The 18,476-nt window shown below is 32.5% G+C and overlaps 1 pseudogene; it reads left to right on the forward strand.

Moving 5' to 3' along the window:
- The first annotated feature begins 2,061 nt into the window (after positions 1–2,061).
- On the forward strand, positions 2,062–4,280 carry LOC127546752 (bcl-2-associated transcription factor 1-like; annotated as a pseudogene).
- The last annotated feature ends 14,196 nt before the right edge of the window (positions 4,281–18,476 follow it).

The following is an 18,476-nucleotide window of genomic DNA, read 5'->3' on the forward strand; positions in this document are numbered from 1 at the left end:
CTATGCCAATCAAACTCCAAAGAAATTATTTTACAGAGCTAGAAACAATAATACTAGAGTTAAACTAGAAGAACAAAATGTTAAGGATTTCAAGGGAATTAATGAAAAATAATGCAAATGAAGGTGGCCTACCAGACTTAAAACTATATTATAAAGCAGTGGTCATCAAACCATTTGGTACTGACTAAGAAATAGAGTAGTCAATCAGTGGAATAGGTTAAGTTCACAAGACATAATAGTCCATGACTATAATAATCTAGTGTTTGATAAAACCCAGCTTCTGGGAGAAGAACTCATTATTTGACAAAAATTTCTGGGAAAATTGGAAAATTTTATGGCAAAAACTAGGCATTTGCCCACACTTAATACCATATAGCAAGCTAAGATCAAAATGGGTTTGTGATTTAGACATAAAGAGTGATATTATAAGACCACAGTTTAGTGTACCTCTCAGATCTGTGGAGAAGGAAAGTATTTGTGGTCAAAGAAAAACTTCAGTACCTTATGGAATGCAAATGGATAATTTTGATTATATTAAGTTAAAAAGATTTTTTACAAACAAAACACATACAGACAAGATTAAATGGGAAGCAATAAACTGGGAAAATTTTTTTTTTTTAAATTCAAAGGTTCTGATAAAGGCCTTATTTCTAAAATAGAGAATTGACTTAAATTTATAATAATTCAAGCCATTCTGTAACTGATAAAGGGTTAAAGGATATGAATAGGAAATTTTCAGATGAAGAAATTGAAACCATTCTAGTCATATGAAGAGGTGCTCTAAATCATTATTGATCAGAGAAATTAAAATTAAGACAAGTTTGAGCTACCACTACATACCCTTCAGATCGGCTAAGATGTCAGGAAAAGATAATGATGAGTATTGGAGGGGATGTAGAAAATTGGGACACTAATATTTTGTTGGTGAAGTTGTGAACTGATTCAAGCATTTGGAGAGCAATTTAGAACAATGCCCAAAGGGATATCAAACTGTACATACTCTTTGATCCAACAGTGTTTCTACTGGGCTTGTATGCTAAAGAGATCATCAAGGAGTGAAGTGCATAGAACCAGGAGATCGTTGTACTCAGAAACAGCAAGATTATATGAAGATCAATTCTGATGAATGTGGCTCTTTTCATTGAGATGATTCAGGCCAGTTTCAGTGATCTTGTGATGATGAGAGCCATCTGTACCCAGAGAGAGAGAGCTGTGGAAACTGAGTGTGTGTTGATCACAACATAGAATTGTCACTCTTTTTGTTGTTGTTTGCATGCAATTTGTTTTCTTTCTCATTTTTTCCCTTTTTGATTTGATTTTTCTTGTGCAGCATGATAATTGTGGAAATTTATATATAGAAGAATTGCACATGTTTAATATATAATGAATAACTTGCTGTCTGGGGAAGTAGGTGAGGATAAAGGAGGGAAATGGCTGAGGCAATTGAGGTTAAGTGACTTGCCCAGGGTCACACAGCTAGGAAGTGTTAAGTGTCTGAAGTCAGATTTGAACTCAGATCCTCCTGACTTCAGGGCTGGTGCTCTATCCATTACACCACCTAATTGCCCCTATGCATCTGTTTTGAAAATAAAAAGCTTTAATAAAAAAACTAAATAAATAAACTATAGCTAAACTGTTTAAAAAGAGAAGAATAAAATAAAATAAATGAACAATGTTAATCACAACAAATCCAGGAGAAAAAAAAGGACTTAGCAAAGCTTACTATGAACTAAATTGGGGAGGGGGAGCATAAACTAACCAAATTAACAATTTCTAGAAGACATCTTAAATAACAAAGTCTCACAAAAAGAAACTGAGCCAAGTATGTGGAACTATTAAAGAGGGCAATGAAATTCCCTGATCTAGATGTATATAAAGGAGAATTTTATCTCATTTTTAAAGACCTATGTAAGTTATAGGTCCAGTTCTAGGACACATTTGTAACATTTTAGCAAATATCATGTTTATCTAGAAATTATTATCAAGATTTCAGATGTAATAGAGGAAAGAGAAAGTCTTATGAGTACAGAGTTAGGGGTAGAGGAAGTTATTAAGGAGGTGATGGTAGATAACATCAAGCTCGCTATAAAGTTGTCTGGAAGAGAAAACACTCACCCAGACCTAGTTGGAGTTGTTCACACTCCTGGAATCCAAAATAAAGACTTGTGTCTTCTTAGGGATCTAAAAGCCAATCTCAGGTTTCCAAGGTTAGCATCTTGCTTACCACCCCCTAATAAGAAATCATCTGCCTATTCAAAATAAATAAATAAATAAAGGTCTCTTTAAAAATCAGACTAAAAAATGAAAGGGCCCCTTGTGAAAGCAAATCACAGGAAGAACAGAAAGATACATTTTAATATGGCGCCTCTGATTTTAATAAATTGACAGTAGCATTTGGTGTGCTTTGGCCTGGTCTTTCAGGATACAATAATAGCCCAAAATCACTCTATAGCCCTTCTCCTATTGCTATATCACCTCCACAAAGTTCATCTTATTCAGATGCTCCCATGTTCAGCACAGCCTACTCTGCAAAAAATCATCCTCAACATTCACATTCCATTCAGCATACAATTCCCCTGAGAGGTCTGGATCTTGTGCCTTTGGACAAAGTTCTAGTCACTACAGTCCCTCTTAGAATACCTCAATTCAACATATACTTTCACAAAGAAGCATTGCAAAGGCAATCCCAATACAGAATGTTCCAAGGGAAGAAATTAGGATGCTTTCTTCCTTTTATCCTAATGTTAGAGTTCAGGAAACCACAAAGACTGGAAATTTTTTTTAAAATAAAAGGTACACAGATGAAGAGTCTAGAGTATACCTGCTTCATACATGCAATTACTAGAGAGAAAGAGGCCGCAAAGAGGAAAGAAACAGCAAAAGGAAGGGGAAAGAGACTGGAAAATGGAAGTTTGATTCAGAAGGAGGTGACACAGAGGAGACAAAGGATTATATGAAATTCAGAAAGTTTGTCCTAGCAGATCAGGGTAAAAAATTTGCTACTGCATCTAACTAGAATGCTGAGGAGGAAGGAACCACATCTAAAATTTAAGTTTCACTCAAGGGTGATAAAAAAAAAAATAATGGATTCAAGAAAAGAAAAAATATAAACTTAAAGAGACTAGATATGTAATGGAAAAGTCTAACACCAAAAAAGATAAGCACAAGGAAGATGAAAAAAGTTCTGAGACTAATGGTGAAGAAAGAAACTCAGTCATATGATCAGGTAGTCTGAAAAGCTCAAAGAACTCTTTGATTACTGTAACCTTCTACCAAAAAAACTGAAGGAAAGAGAAAAGTTTATCTTCAGAGAAGAGAGTCCACTTAGAATCAAAATGATAGACAATGATTTCCATCACCCTGAAATCAAACTTAAAATGGTATCTGCTCCCCTTGATGATTCCAACAGACCTGCTTCCTTGACTAAAGATAAGCTGCTCACTATTACACTTCTCCATTCTGTCAAGAGGTTACAATAATTCTGATCCATCTTTCATCACATTAAGTTACCACAGGCCAGCAAAAGAATGTTAGACTCATTTGTTTAGCAAATTGTGTCCTTGCTTCATCATGCTAAAGAGTAATATTTCATATCAGCTACAATAACCTTAAATAAAAGGTTCATTTCTTATCAGAAAGCTACTGAAGAACATTACACCTGACAAAACAAAACAAAACAAATGCATAGGAGAATTGACATTTCTAAGTGGCCTGGAGAAGCATAAATACTTATCAGGAGGAAAGACCATTTTTAAAGAAAACAAAATCAAAAGGAAAATTAAAAATTAAGATGTGATTCTACTGATCTTCAATATAACATTGATTGTCTGAAAAAAAAGAAGAAAAGAACAGGGGGATTCCAAAGACTCTAGGGAATCCAGTAGATCCAGAAAGCAAGAAAAACTCATAAAGATTATAAAGAATACAAATCTTACAAATTTGATAGTAAACATAAAAGCAGAGAGCAAGACCATTCTTGATCTTCATCCTCTTCATCAGCACATTCTCAAGAAAAAAAAAAACGAAGAGAAGAAAAGTTTAGTCTACCACAAATCCAAAAATATTCAGGCTTTACAGGAGTCAGATTCCTCAAAAGAGTGTTTCATGATGACAGGGATGATAGTGAAGATTATTAAGCCAAAAGTGAAAGAGGCCATGGCACTTACCAATGTGGCAGAGGGTCATTTCACTTCAAAAAATTAAATAGCAATACAAAGGAGATCCGTGAAAAATACCAAGAGGATGGGATTTTTGGAAATGAAACAGATCACAGTAAATAATGAGGAAAAGAAAAACAAACAATTTTGCAAAATTCTACAAAAGTAGAAAATTCCAATTTAGTGAATCAAAGACAAGATTTATATCAGTGTGGGCTAGAAAAATGACAATTTGCTAAAACTTAGTAAATCTAATTTTATTACCAGAACTTGCTAGGGTTTATATATGGCATGTAGTTTCCCTGTGGCTCTGTTAATCTTTACTTTCTGTGGTTGTTATTAGAAGAATAAATCTGAAGTAACATTGCAAATGAGAGCAGAACTTGTGCCTGCCATTTTAATGTGATTTTTGTTGTTGCTATTTTAAAAAATGAATATAAGGATTTTACTTAAATTTTACTGTTTTCAATTAATCTGTAAAATTTTAAAGTTTTTAAATATCTCAATAATAGTACAGAGTAAAATGAGGTTTGTACTGAAGCAAGATAGAAAGTTGCTACAAATCACATTTATAACTAGCAACTTTAAAAAGTTTTACTCTTTTTGTTCAATGCATTGTAAGCAGAATTACAACTATAATTGTCTATAAGATATTGTCAAGTACAACTCTAAAATTCTGATTTTTAATTTCCTCTATTAGTGTTTTATTCCAAAGTAAACTTTAATACCATGTATGTGTGTGTGTGTGTGTATACACATGTACATATATAATTGAACAGTAGTTCAGTGCAATAGATTAAATAAGTTATAATACATAATAGAACTAAAAAATCCAGTGGTTTGTTTTTTTGAACATGAATCCTCAATTAAAAAACAGTAAAAATTATGAAAATTAAATGAGATCAATAAAATTGAAAGCAAAAAGAATTAATTGAAATATATATAAACTGATTTTTCAAAAGAAGATAACCTAATTTGATTTTTAAGAAAAGTCAAATTTCCCTATTAAAAATGAAAAAGGAATTCACAATTGATGAGGAAAGAGAAAAATAAACATAAACAAGAGAAAACTTAGAGAGATGAATATATTATTTTAAAGTTATATATTATAGATTTGGGGAGAATAATAGGAATAGAAAGGAATATACTGTTTTCTCAGCTTTGAATGACACTTTTACAAAAATGAATATGTATTAGGTCATTAAATTCTTTCAGATAAATAAAAATCAGAAATATTAAATTCATCACTTTCTGATAATAATATGATAAAGTTATATAAAATAAAGGATATTTGGAGCATAGTCTGAAAATAACTGAAAATAGACTAACAATCAAAAAAGTAGGGGTTCTAGAAAAAAATCATAGAAATAATCAGCAATTTTTTAAAAAATTACAACAATGAGACATCATATTAAAATTTGTGGGATGCAGACAAAGCTGTACTTAGGAGAAATTTTATATTTCAAAATGTTACATTAATAAAAGAGGAAAAAAACATATCAACAAATTGGATTTACAACTAAAAAGCTAGAAAAACAACAAATAAAAATCCCTGAACACTAAAATATGCTAAAAAGCAAAGAAGAGATTAACAAAATGGAAACTAACAAAATATGTTAAAATAAAAATACAGAGTATTATTGAAGAAGAGGATTTTTTTAATATGGTTATTGTTTTTCTTTGATTTTTCCCCTCTGAAAACTGACTATTCTTTTTCTCCAATTATTTGTCTATTGGGGAATATCTCCAATTTTTATACATTTGAATTAGTTCCCTATATATTTTAGAAATCTTTTTTATTAGAAAAGTTGCTACAACGATTCCCCCCTTCTTGATATTTTTCTAATTTTAACTGATTTGTTTTGTTTATGCAAAAGCTTTTAAATTTTATATAATCAAAAATTATCCACTTTCTTTCTCCCTTTCTTTTACACTGTATGTGTGTGTGTGTGTCTTTCTTTTGGTCATGAACTGTTTAATTATCCATATATTTAATAGGTTGTATTTTTATACTCTATATTTGTTTATGATATAACTTTTTATGTATAGATCATAGATCATGCACCCATTTTGAACTTATCTTGATAAAAGATATGAAATATTGATCAATAGGTTTCAAATGTATACTCTTTTGTTTTCATAATAATTTTGTCAAATAGTGAGTTCTTGCCCTTATATGCAGCATATTGGGTTAATCAAACATAAGTTTACTTTACTTGTATATTGAATATGTTTCACTAGTCAATTGCTTTGTTTCTTACTCAGGATTAAGTTTTTTCACAATTACAATTTTATAGTACAATTTAATATCTTATTATGTTAACACTCCTTCTTTTCAGTTCCCCTCTTTATTTGCTTTGATATTCTTGACCTTTGGTACCCAGATGAAATTTGTTATTTTTTAAAATTCTAGCTTTAGAATATAATTAATCTATAATTTGATTAGTGTGGTGTTTTTCTTCTTTAAAATATAATGGTTCTCCATTGTGTGAATCCTACTCTCATCAGAGTTGGCTCAAAGAGGAAACAATTGACATATTTGTTTTACACAGATTCTTCTCTCACTTCATTAAAAAGTGGGAGAGGAAAAGGGAGAAGGAAAAAGAGTAATAAGGGAAGGGTACAAGAAAGGGGAAGGGATTCAAAGGGAGGAGGGAGAGATACTAAAGTGGGAGAGCTGCGCGACATTAGTGAGACCAATAGGGAAGAAGGGAAGGAGGACAAGAAAAAGAAAAGTATAATCTGGGGATATTAGGATGGCAGAAAATGCAGAATTGGTTATTTTAACTGCAAATGTGAATGGGATGAACTCTCCCATAAAGAGGAGGTGAATAGCATACTGGATCAAAAGTCAGACCCCTACAATCTGTTGTTTACAGGAAACACATTTAAAACAGGGAGATACATACAGACTAAAGTAAAAGGCTGGAGCAGAATCTATTATGCTTCAGGTGAAGTAAAAAAAGCAGGGGTAGCCATCCTTATCTCAGACCAAGCAAAAGCAAAGATTGATCTAATTAAAAGAGATAAGGAAGGAAACTATATCTTGCTTAAGGGTACTATAGACAATGAAGCAATATCAGTATTAAACATATATGCACCAAGTGGTATAGCATCTAACTTCCTTAAAGAGAAGCTAAGAGAGTTGCGAGAAGAAATAGACAGCAAAACTATAATAGTGGGAGATCTCAATCTTGTACTCTCAGATTTAGATAAATCAAATCACAAAACAAATAAGAAAGAAATTAAAGAGGTAAATAGAATATTAGAAACATTAGATATGATAGATCTCTGGAGAAAACTGAATGGTGACAGAAAGGAGTATACTTTCTTCTCAGCAGTTCATGGAACCTACACAAAAACTGACCATATATCTAGGACATAAAGACCTCAAAATTAAATGCAGGAAGGGAGAAATAGTAAATGCTTTCTTTTCAGACCACAATGCAATAAAAACTACATTCAACAAAAAGTTAGGTGTAAATAGACCAAAAAGTAATTGGAAACTAATAATCTCATCTTAAAGAATGATTTGGTGAAACAGCAAATTATAGACACAATTAATAATTTCACTCAAGATAAGGACAACAATGAGACATCATATCAAAATTTATGGGATGCAGTCAAAGCAGTAATAAGGGGAAATTTTATATCCTTAGAGGCTTACTTGAATAAAATAGAAAAAGAGAAGATCAATGAATTGGGCCTGGAACTTAAAAAGTTAGAAAAAGACCAAATTAAAAACCCCCAATCAATTACTAAACTTGAAATTCTAAAATTAAAAGGAGAAGTTAATAATATAGAAAGTAAAAAAAAAAAAAAACTATTGAACTAATAAATAAAACTAAGAGTTGGTTTTATGAAAAAACCAATAAAATTGATAAACCTTTGGTAAATCTGATTAGAAAAAGGAGAGAGGGAAATCAAATTGGCAGTCTTAAAAATGAAAAAGGAGAATTTACCACTGATGAAGAGAGAATTAAAGAAATAATAAGGGGTTACTTTGCCCAACTTTATGCCAATAAATTTGATAACCTAAGCAAAATGGATGACTACCTCCAAAAATATAGGCTTCCCAGATTATCAGAGGAGGAAGTAAATTGCTTAAATAGTCCCATTTCAGAAAAAGAAATAGAACAAGCTATTAATCAACTCCCTAAAAAAAAATCCCTGGGACCAGATGGATTTACATGTGAATTCTACCAAACATTCAAAGAACAATTAGCCCCAATACTTTATAAACTATTTGAAAAAATAGGGAATGAAGGAGTCCTACCAAACTCCTTTTATGACACAGACATGGTACTGATACCTAAACCAGGTAGGTTGAAAACAGAGAAAGAAAATTATAGACCAATCTCCCTAATGAATATTGATGCTAAAATCTTAATAAGATATTAGCAAAAAGACTACAGAAAATCATCCCCAAGATAATGCATCATGATCAAGTAGGATTTATACCAGGAATGCAGGGCTGGTTCAATATTAGGAAAACTATCAATATAATTGGCCATATTAATAATCAAATTAACAAAAACCATATGATCATCTCAATAGATGCAGAAAAAGCATTTGATAAAATCCAACTTCCATTCCTATTGAAAACTCTTGAGAGTATAGGAATAAATGGACTTTTGCTTAAAATAATCAGTAGCATCTATTTAAAACCAGCAGTAAGCATCATATGTAACGGGGACAAACTGCAACCATTCCCAATAAGATCAGGAGTAAAACAAGGTTGCCCACTATCACCATTACTACTTAATATTGTATTAGAAATGCTAGCTTTGGCATTAAGAGTTGAGAAAGAGATTAAAGGAATAAGAATAGGCAATGAGGAAACCAAATTATCACTCTTTGCTGATGATATGATGGTATACTTAGAGAACCCCAGAGATTCTACCAAAATGTTATTAGAAACAATCTACACCTTCAGCAAAGTTGCAGGATATAAACTAAACCCACATAAGTCATCAGCATTCTTATATATCACTAACAAAATCCAACAGTTAGAGTTACAAAAAGAAATTCCATTTAAAGTAACTACTGATTGTATAAAATATTTAGGAATCTATCTGCCAAAGGTAAATCAGAAACTTTATGAGCAAAACTACAAAACACTTTCCACACAAATTAAGTCTGATCTAACCAACTGGAAAAAAATATTAAATGCTCTTGGACTGGGCGAGCAAATATAATAAAGATGACAATACTACCTAAATTAATCTACTTATTTAGCGCTATACCAATCAGACTCCCAAAAAACTACTTTGATGAACTAGAAAAAATAAGAACAAAGTTCATATGGAAAAAAAAAAAGGTCAAGAATTTCAAGGGAATTAATGAAAAAAAAAATCAAATGAAGGTGGCCTAGCTGTACCAGATCTAAAATTATATTATAAAGCAGCAGTTACAAAACCATCTGGTATTGGCTAAGAAATAGACTAGTTGATCAATGGAATAGGTTAGGTTCAAAGGACAAAACAGCCAATAACTTTAATAATATAGTGTTTGACAAACCCAAAGACCCCAGTTTTGGGGATAAGAATGCATTATTTGACAAAAATTGCTGGGAAAATTGGAAATCAGTATGGCAGAAACTAGGCATTGACCCACACTTAACACCGTACACCAACATAAGGTCAAAATGGGTTCATAACCTAGGCATAAAGAATGAGATGATAAATAAATTGGAAGAGCATAGGATAGTTTACCTCGCAGACCTGTGGAAGAGGGAGGAATTTATGACCAAAGAAGAACTAGAGATCGCTATTGACCACAACATAGAAAATTTTGATTATATCAAATTGAAAAGTTTTTGTACAAACAAAACAAATGCAAACAAGATTAGAAGGGAAACAATAAACTGGAAAACATTTTTACAATCAAAGGTTCTGATAAAGACCTCATTTCCAAAATATATAGAGAATTGACTCTAATCTATAAGAAATCAAACAATTCTCCAATTGATAAATGGTCAAAGGATATGAACAGACAATTTTCAGACGAAGAAATTGAAACTATTTATAGACATATGAAAATATGCTCCAAATCATTATTAATCAATATGCAAATTAAGACAACTCTGAGATACCACTACACATCTGTCAGATTGGCTAGAATGACAGGGAAAGATAATGGGGAACGTTGGAGGGGATGTGGGAAAACAGGGACACCGATACATTGTTGGTGGAATTGTGAACACATCCAGCCATTCTGGAGAGCAATTTGAAACTATGCTCAAAAAGTTATCAAACTGTGCATACCCTTTGATCCAGTAGTGTTTCTACTGGGCTTATACCCCAAAGAGATACTAAAGAAAGGAAAGGGACCTGTATGTGCCAAAATGTTCATGGCAGCCCTGTTTGTAGTGGCTAGAAGCTGGAAAATGAAAGGATGTCCATCAATTGGAGAATGGTTGAGTAAATTGTGGTATATGAATGTTATGGAATATTATTGTTCTGTAAGGAATGACCAGCAGGATGAATACAGAGAGGACTGGCGAGACTTACATGAACTGATGCTGAGTGAAATGAGCAGAACCAGGAGATCATTATATACCTCAACAACGATACTGTTTGAGGATGTATTCTGATGGAAGTGGATCTCTTCGATAAAGAGAGCCTTAATTGATCAAAGATGGACAGAAGCAGCTACACCCAGAGAAAGAACACTGGGAAAAGAATATAAACTGCTTGCATGTTTGTTTTTCTTCCCGGGTTATTTATACCTTCTGAATTCAATTCTCCCTGTGCAACAAGAAAACTGTTCAGTTCTGCACACATATATTATATCTAGGATATACTGCAACCCATTCAACATGTAAAGGACTGCTTGCCATCTGGGGGAAGGGGTGGAGGGAGGGAGGGGAAAAATTGGAACAGAAGTGAATGCAAGGGATAATGCTGTAAAAAATTATCCTGGCATGCATTCTATCAATAAAAAGTTATTTAAAAAAATAAAATAAATAAAATAAAATATAATGGTTCTCTCTGGGAGCAGGTTTCTCGGGGAGGTTTTCTGGAGGCAGCCTTAATTTCAGTTAAAAGTAATAATCACCTCCAATTTACTTTTTAATTGTATAAAGAGCTTTTTTGCAAAGTTCCCATGTATATCTTGACAGATAGACTTCCCAGAAAGAATTGATAGAAGAACTCAAAAAAGACTTTTAAAATGAAATGAGAAAGTAGGGCAACTAGGTGGCACAGTAGCTAGAGCACCAACCCTGAAGTTAGGAGGACCTGAGTTCAAATCTGGTCTCAGACACTTAACACTTCCTAGCTGTGTGACCCTAGGCAAATTGCTTAACCCTAATTGCCTCAGCAAAAAAAAAAAAATCAAATGAGAGAGAATGAGAAAAATTAAAAGAAAAAAAGAACTATCATAGAAAAAAATGAAATTATGAAAAAATAACTAACTAGAGAAAGGAGATACAAAGTCTTAAAGAAGAAAATGATTCTTTGAAAATTAGAATTGGATTGAAACTATGCTCAAAAAGTTATCAAACTGTGCATACCCTTTGATCCAGCAGTGTTTCTACTGGGCTTATACCCCAAAGAGATACTAATGAAAGGAAAGGGACCTGTATGTGCCAAAATGTTTGTGGCAGCCCTGTTTGTAGTGGCTAGAAGCTGGAAAATGAAAGGATGTCCGTCAATTGGAGAATGGTTGAGTAAATTGTGGTATATGAATGTTATGGAATATTATTGTTCTGTAATGAATGACCAGCAGGATGAATACAGAGAGGACTGGCGAGACTACATGAACTGATGCTAAGTGGCCAGAAACAGGATACCCATCAATTGGAGAATGGCTGGATAAATTATGGTACATGAATATTATGGAATATTATTGTTCTGTAAGAAATGACCAGCAGGATGATTTCAGAGAGACCTGAAGAGACTTATATGAACTGATGCTGAGTGAAATGAGTGGGACCAGGAGATCATTATATACCAACAGCAATACTATATGAAGATCAATTCTGACAGACCTGCCCATCTTCAACAATGAGATGAACCAAATCAGTTCCAATACAGCAGTAATGAACTGAACCAGCTACACCCAGCAAAAGAACTCTGGGAGATGACTATGAACCATTACATAGAATTTCCAATCCCCCTATTTTTGTCCACTTGCATTTTTTATTTCCTTCACAGGCTAATTATATCCTATTTCAAAGTCCGATTCTTTTTGTACAGCAAAATAACTGTTTGGATATGTATACATATGTTGTATTTAACTTATACTTTAACATATTTAACATGTATTGGTCAACTTGCCATCTGGGGGAAGGGGTGGGGAGAAGGAGGAGAAACGTTGAAACAAAAGATTTTGCAATTGTCAATGCTGAAAAAAATTACTCATGCATATATCTTGTAAATAAAAAGCTATATAAAAAAAAAGAAAAGAAAAAGAAAATTAGATTTAGACAAGGAGAAGCTAGTGAAGCTATGAGACCAAGAAATTACAAAATAAGCACCCAACCCTTTAGTCAGAAGGACCTGAGTTCAAATCTAGCCTCAGACACTTAATACTTCCTAGCTCTGTGACCCTGAGCAAGTCACTTAACCCCAATTACCTTAGCAAAAAAAAAAAAAGTCAAATGAGAAATAACAAAATAAAATATAAAGAATGAAAAAAATAGAAGAGAATGTGAAACATTTTTTAAATAGTCGGGTAGCTGCTGCTGTACCTACTACAGCTCTTTCCTTTTTTATTAAATTATTTTTAATTTTTTTCCTCAGTTAAATTTAAAACAATTTTTATATTTGTTTTTAAAAATTTGAGAAAGTAACCATTTGACAAAAAATTGCTGGGAAATTTGGAAAATAATATGGGAGAAACTAGGCATTGACTAATATCTAATATCCTGTACCAAGAGAAGGTCAAGATATATTCATGATTTAGACATAAAAAAAATAGACATTATGAAAAAAATACAACCAATGAGAAGAAGGCAATACAAAGTTTTAAAGAAGAAAATAACTCTTTGAAAATTAGAATTGGTCAAGGGGAAGCTAGTGAAGCTAACTTATAAAACTACATAACTATAAACAATTTAGAACAAAGGATAGTCTACTATAGAGAGCCAGAACTCTGGAGAAACATACTTGAAACAAGGTATTAACTCAGAGGAATTGATAAGACAATGGTTATCTAGTTTAACATGGTGATCAATAGTTCTCTAGTTAAGTACATGTACTTAGTACTTAATATAGTTCTACAAGATTGACACCTACAATGATATAATTATAAAAGAGTATATAAGAGCCAACAGGGACTGAGGAGAGACATTCCATCTTTGATCAGGCTCCTAGTGCTTTTCCTTCATTTCTCTACTGAAACCAAGTTTCATCTGAAGGTCCTCCAGAGAGCTAGCAAGGCCCCTAAGTGAAGGAGAAAAACTGTGAAAGAGATAATAAAAAAATTTGGACCTTATCCCTGATTATTCTCATGGTGATGACTCTGCTGAAAGGAAGCTTGGTCCAAAGACCTCCAGAAAGCTAAACCAGAACATTACAATCTACTTTTCAGATCTGAAGAGAATGAAGGAATTTATGGGCAAGAAAGAAATAGAGTACATTATAAAATGTAAAATATAAATGTTTGATTATATTAAATTTAAAAGATTTTTTTTTTACAAAAAATCATTGTAGATAAGATTAGAAAGGAAGCAAAAAATTGGGGAAAAATTATATCTAAAGATTCTGATAAATGTCTCATTTCTAAAATATATAGAAAATTCACTCAAATTTATGAGAATGCAAGTCATTCTTCAATAGATAAATGGTCAAAGGCTATGAGTAGACAATATTCAGGTAAAGAAATTAAAACAATTTCCAGTCATATGAAAAAATGCTCTAAATCACTTTGATCAGACAAATGCAAATTAGGACTACTCTGAGTTACCACTACACTCCTTTCAGATTTTCTAAGATGATAGAAAAAGATAATGATAAATATTGAAGGGGATTGGGAAAGCTGGGACACTAATGAAGTGTTGGTGAAGTTGTGAACTGATCCAACCATTCTAGAGAGCAATTTGAAACTACGACCAAAGGTCTATCAAACTGTACATGCCCTTTCACACAGAATTGTCTATGCTACCGGTTAGCAAGATATAGTTTCCTTTCTTATCTCTTTTAATTAGATCAATTTTTGCTTTTGCTTGATCTGAGATAAGGATGGCTACCACTGCTTTTTTGACTTCACCTGAAGCATAACAGATTCTGCTCTAGTCTTTTACCTTTACTCTGTATGCATCCCCCTGCTTTAAATGTGTTTCCTATAAATAACATATTGTACAGTTCTGGTTTTTGATTCAGTCTGCTATCCGCCTCTGCTTTATGGGAGAGTTCATCCCATTCACATTTACGATTGAAATTACTAATTCTATATTTCCCACCACCTTATTATCCCCAAATTATGCTTATCTTTTTCTTACTCCTCTTACCTCCCTCTCCAGTATTAAACTTATGGTCATCACTTACCTCATGCAGCTCTCCCTCTTTAAAATCCCTCCCACCTCCTTTGAATCTCTTCTTTCTTATATCTTTCTCTTATTACTCTTTTCCTTTTCCCCTTTCCTCTCCCACTTTTTAATGAGGTGAGAGAAGTTTCTCTGTAAATCAAATATGTCAATTATTTTCTCTTTGAGCCAGCTCTGATGACAGTAAGATTCACACAATGTTTCTCCCCTTTCCAAAATTCCTTCAAATATACTAGGTTTCCTTTGCCTCTTCATGGGATATAGTTTCCCTGTTTTAATTGTCCCTTTTCCCTTTTTCTGATACTATCCCCTTTCCATTTCTACTCCCCTTTTTTATATTATGTCAGCAAAATCAAATTATACATATCATATAATTCTTTTAAAAAAAAATCTTTTATGGAGGACAGCTAGGTGGTGCAGTGGATAGAGGACCAGCCCTGAAGTCAGGAGGACTTAAGTTCAAATCCGACCTCAGACACTTAACACTTCCTAACTGTGTGACCCTAGGCAAGGCACTTAACCTCAATTACTTCAGCCAAAAAAAAAAAATCTCTTTTGGTATTCATGCCGAGTAATGGTATTGTTGGGTAAAATAATATGCATGATTTTATAGCCCTTTAGGCATAGTTCATATCTTTTGATAATTCTTCATGGGTCATGGGTCTCACTTTTATTTTTAATAATTTTGACTCAGCTTACTCTTTAATTTGAGAAATAAGGCTTCATCTGGGAAACTTGATTCAAAATTCTTTTCACAATAACTATTGCTAACTATATTCTCCTGTCCCCATTTTTCTATTCTAGCATTTATTTTGAACTTTCTCAAAAGTATTTACTGATCATTTCCTTTCGAATATTCTATCACTGCCCCCCCCCTTCCCTTATCATATTCCCTTCCTACTTTCTTACAGGATAAGATAGATTTTTATACTCATATTAAGTGTATATATCATTTCATCTTTGAACCAATTCTGATTAAAGTTCACTTACTTCCCTTCTTCCCTTACACCATAAAAGCTTTTTTCTTGCAATATTCCACTTCTCCCTTTTCTTTTTTCCCAATATATTCTTCTCTCACCCCTCAATGTCACCATTTTAAAAGATTTTATCCCTTGATATTCAAGTTACACCTGTGCTCTTATCTATATATATTCCTTCTTATAACCATAATAATGAGAAAGTTCTAATGTGTTTGAAGTATCATTCTCCCATGTAGGAATGTAAATAGATAAAGCTCATTAAGTCCCTTATGATATCACTTTCCTGATTATCTCCTTATGCTTCTCCTGAGTCCTGTACTTGAAAATCAAATTATCTATTTAGTGCTAGTATTTCATCATGAATGCTGGAAAATCCTCTATTTTAGTGAAATTCTACTTTTTTCCCTGAAGGATTATACTCAGTTTTGCTGGGTAAGTGATACTTGGTTTTAATACTAACTACACTGCTTTCTTGGAATATCATAATCCAAACCCTGCAGTCCTTTATTGTAGAAGCTAGTAAATCTTCTATTATTCTAACTGTGACTCCACTGTACTTGAATTTTGAAACATGTTTTAGGAAAAACTATAATTTAGAGGACAGATCAAAAAGAGAAAATATAAGAATAATTTTATTACCTGAAAGCTGTGACCAAAAAAAGAACCTTGACACAAAACAGCAAGAAATAGTCAAGGATAATTGTCTTGGATGTGAGGGGAGTAAAAATAGAAAAAAAAAATCTACCAGTCACCATCTCAAAGAGATCCTATGTGGAAAACACATAGGAATATTATTGCCAAATTTTAAAAACCGAGATCAAAGAGAAAATATTTTGTTTTATTTATTTATTGTTATATAGATATACTAACTTTTTAATGCATATTTCTTTATTATGCACATTGGGAGAGAAAAATCTGAACAAAAGGTGAAAACCACAACAGAAAAAAAAAAAAAAAACAGAAGAAAAAAGTGAACACAGCATGTGTTGATTTATATCCAACCTCCATAGTTCTCTTTCTGCATGTGGATGGCATTTTCTATCCAAAGTTTATTGGGCTGACTTGGATCACTGAACTGCTGAAAAGAAGTGAGTTTTTCATAGTTGATAATTGCACAGTCTTACTGTTATTGAGTAAAATGTCTTCCTGGTTCCGCATGTTTTGCTCAACATCAGTTTGTCTAAGACTTTTTTATATCATCATTTTTATAGAACAATGATATTCCATTACCTTCATGTACCACAACTTATTTAGCCATTCCCCAATTGATGGGCATCCTTTCTTTTTCTAATTCTTTGTCACCATGAAAAAAAAAGTTATTACAGACATTTTTGCACATATGGGTCCTTTTCCCTTCATTATTATTTCCTTGGAAAACAGAGTCAGTAATGGCACTACTCTGTCAAAGAGTATGCACAGTTTTGTAGCTCTTTGAGCAGTTCCAAATTGTTCTCCAGAGTGGCTGAATCGTTTCACAAGTCAACCAACAATGTATTAATGTCCCAACTTTCCCACATTCCTTTCAACATTTATTGTTATCTTTTCTCATCATATCAGTGAATCTAAGAGGTTTGAGGTGGTAAGTTGTTTTAATTTATATATTTCTAATCAATAGGAATTTAGAGGATTTATTTCATATGACTTTAGATGGCTTTTAATTTTGTCATCTGAAAATTGTCTGTTGATATCCTTTGACTATTTACCAATTGGGGAATGATTTGTATTTTTATAAATTTGATACAGTTCTTTATAAATTTTAGATATGAGGTCTTTACCAGAAATACTGGTTGTATTTTTTTTCCCAGTTTGTAGTTCCTTTTGATATGGGGTATGCCAAGTTTTTGACATATTTCTCCCAGTTTTCCCAGAAATTTTTGTGAATAGTAAGTTCTTATCCCAGAAGCTGGAGTTTGGAGTTTATCAAATACTAGTTTGATACTACAGTCATTGTACCCACTGATCCATCACTCTATTTCTTAGCCAGTACCAATTTTAATGACTGCTGTTTTATAATAGAGTTTTAGGTATGATAATGCTAGGCCACCATCCTTTGTATTTTTTTCATTAATTGCCTTGATATTCTTTCTTTTTTTTTGTTCTTCCAGATGAATTTTGTTATTTTTTCTAGCTCTATAAAATATTTTTGGCAGATTGGTATGGCACATAACAAGTAAACCAATTTAGATAGAATTGTATTTTTATTATATTGCCTTGCCTTATCCATGAGCAATTAATATTTTTCCAATTGTTTATCAAAAAGAAAGTCTTACAAGAAACAAACAAAATAATTCAAATATGCTGGAGAGACAATTCAATTGGATAATATTTATCAACCGCTACAATAAAAGATCACAGGTCCTGGAATAATACATACATATCAACAATCAAAAAAACTAGGCTTGCAGGCAAAAATTTCATATCCAGCAAGGACCTTCAGTGAACTTGCAGATTTTCAGGACTTTGTCTCAAAAGCAAACTATTGAAAATTTAACATATATGAGCCAACATCAAAGATTAATTTCAAGATTCAACAAGGATATGTTATTTTTTTACATAGAAATATATGTCATATGTTTGAGATTGACATTGGGTAATTAGATAGGTCAAAAGATAATTTGGGCCAGAGCTGAGTATGGTATGACTCTAAAAACCAATGTCTAGAAAAAAGGTAAAAGTTATAATTATGTCATAAGAATGAGATAGAGAGGAAAAACTGACACAGAGGCATTAGAGGGGAAGGACTTTTTTTCTGAAAAAACTGCTCACATCAGGAATGACTTAAAAAGGGAATAATATATACATACATCTATATATTTCACAGGATAAATAAATAAACAGATACACCCA

Source organism: Antechinus flavipes, chromosome 2, assembly GCF_016432865.1.
Source record: "Antechinus flavipes isolate AdamAnt ecotype Samford, QLD, Australia chromosome 2, AdamAnt_v2, whole genome shotgun sequence".
In the NCBI taxonomy this organism is placed as follows: Eukaryota; Metazoa; Chordata; class Mammalia; order Dasyuromorphia; family Dasyuridae; genus Antechinus; species Antechinus flavipes.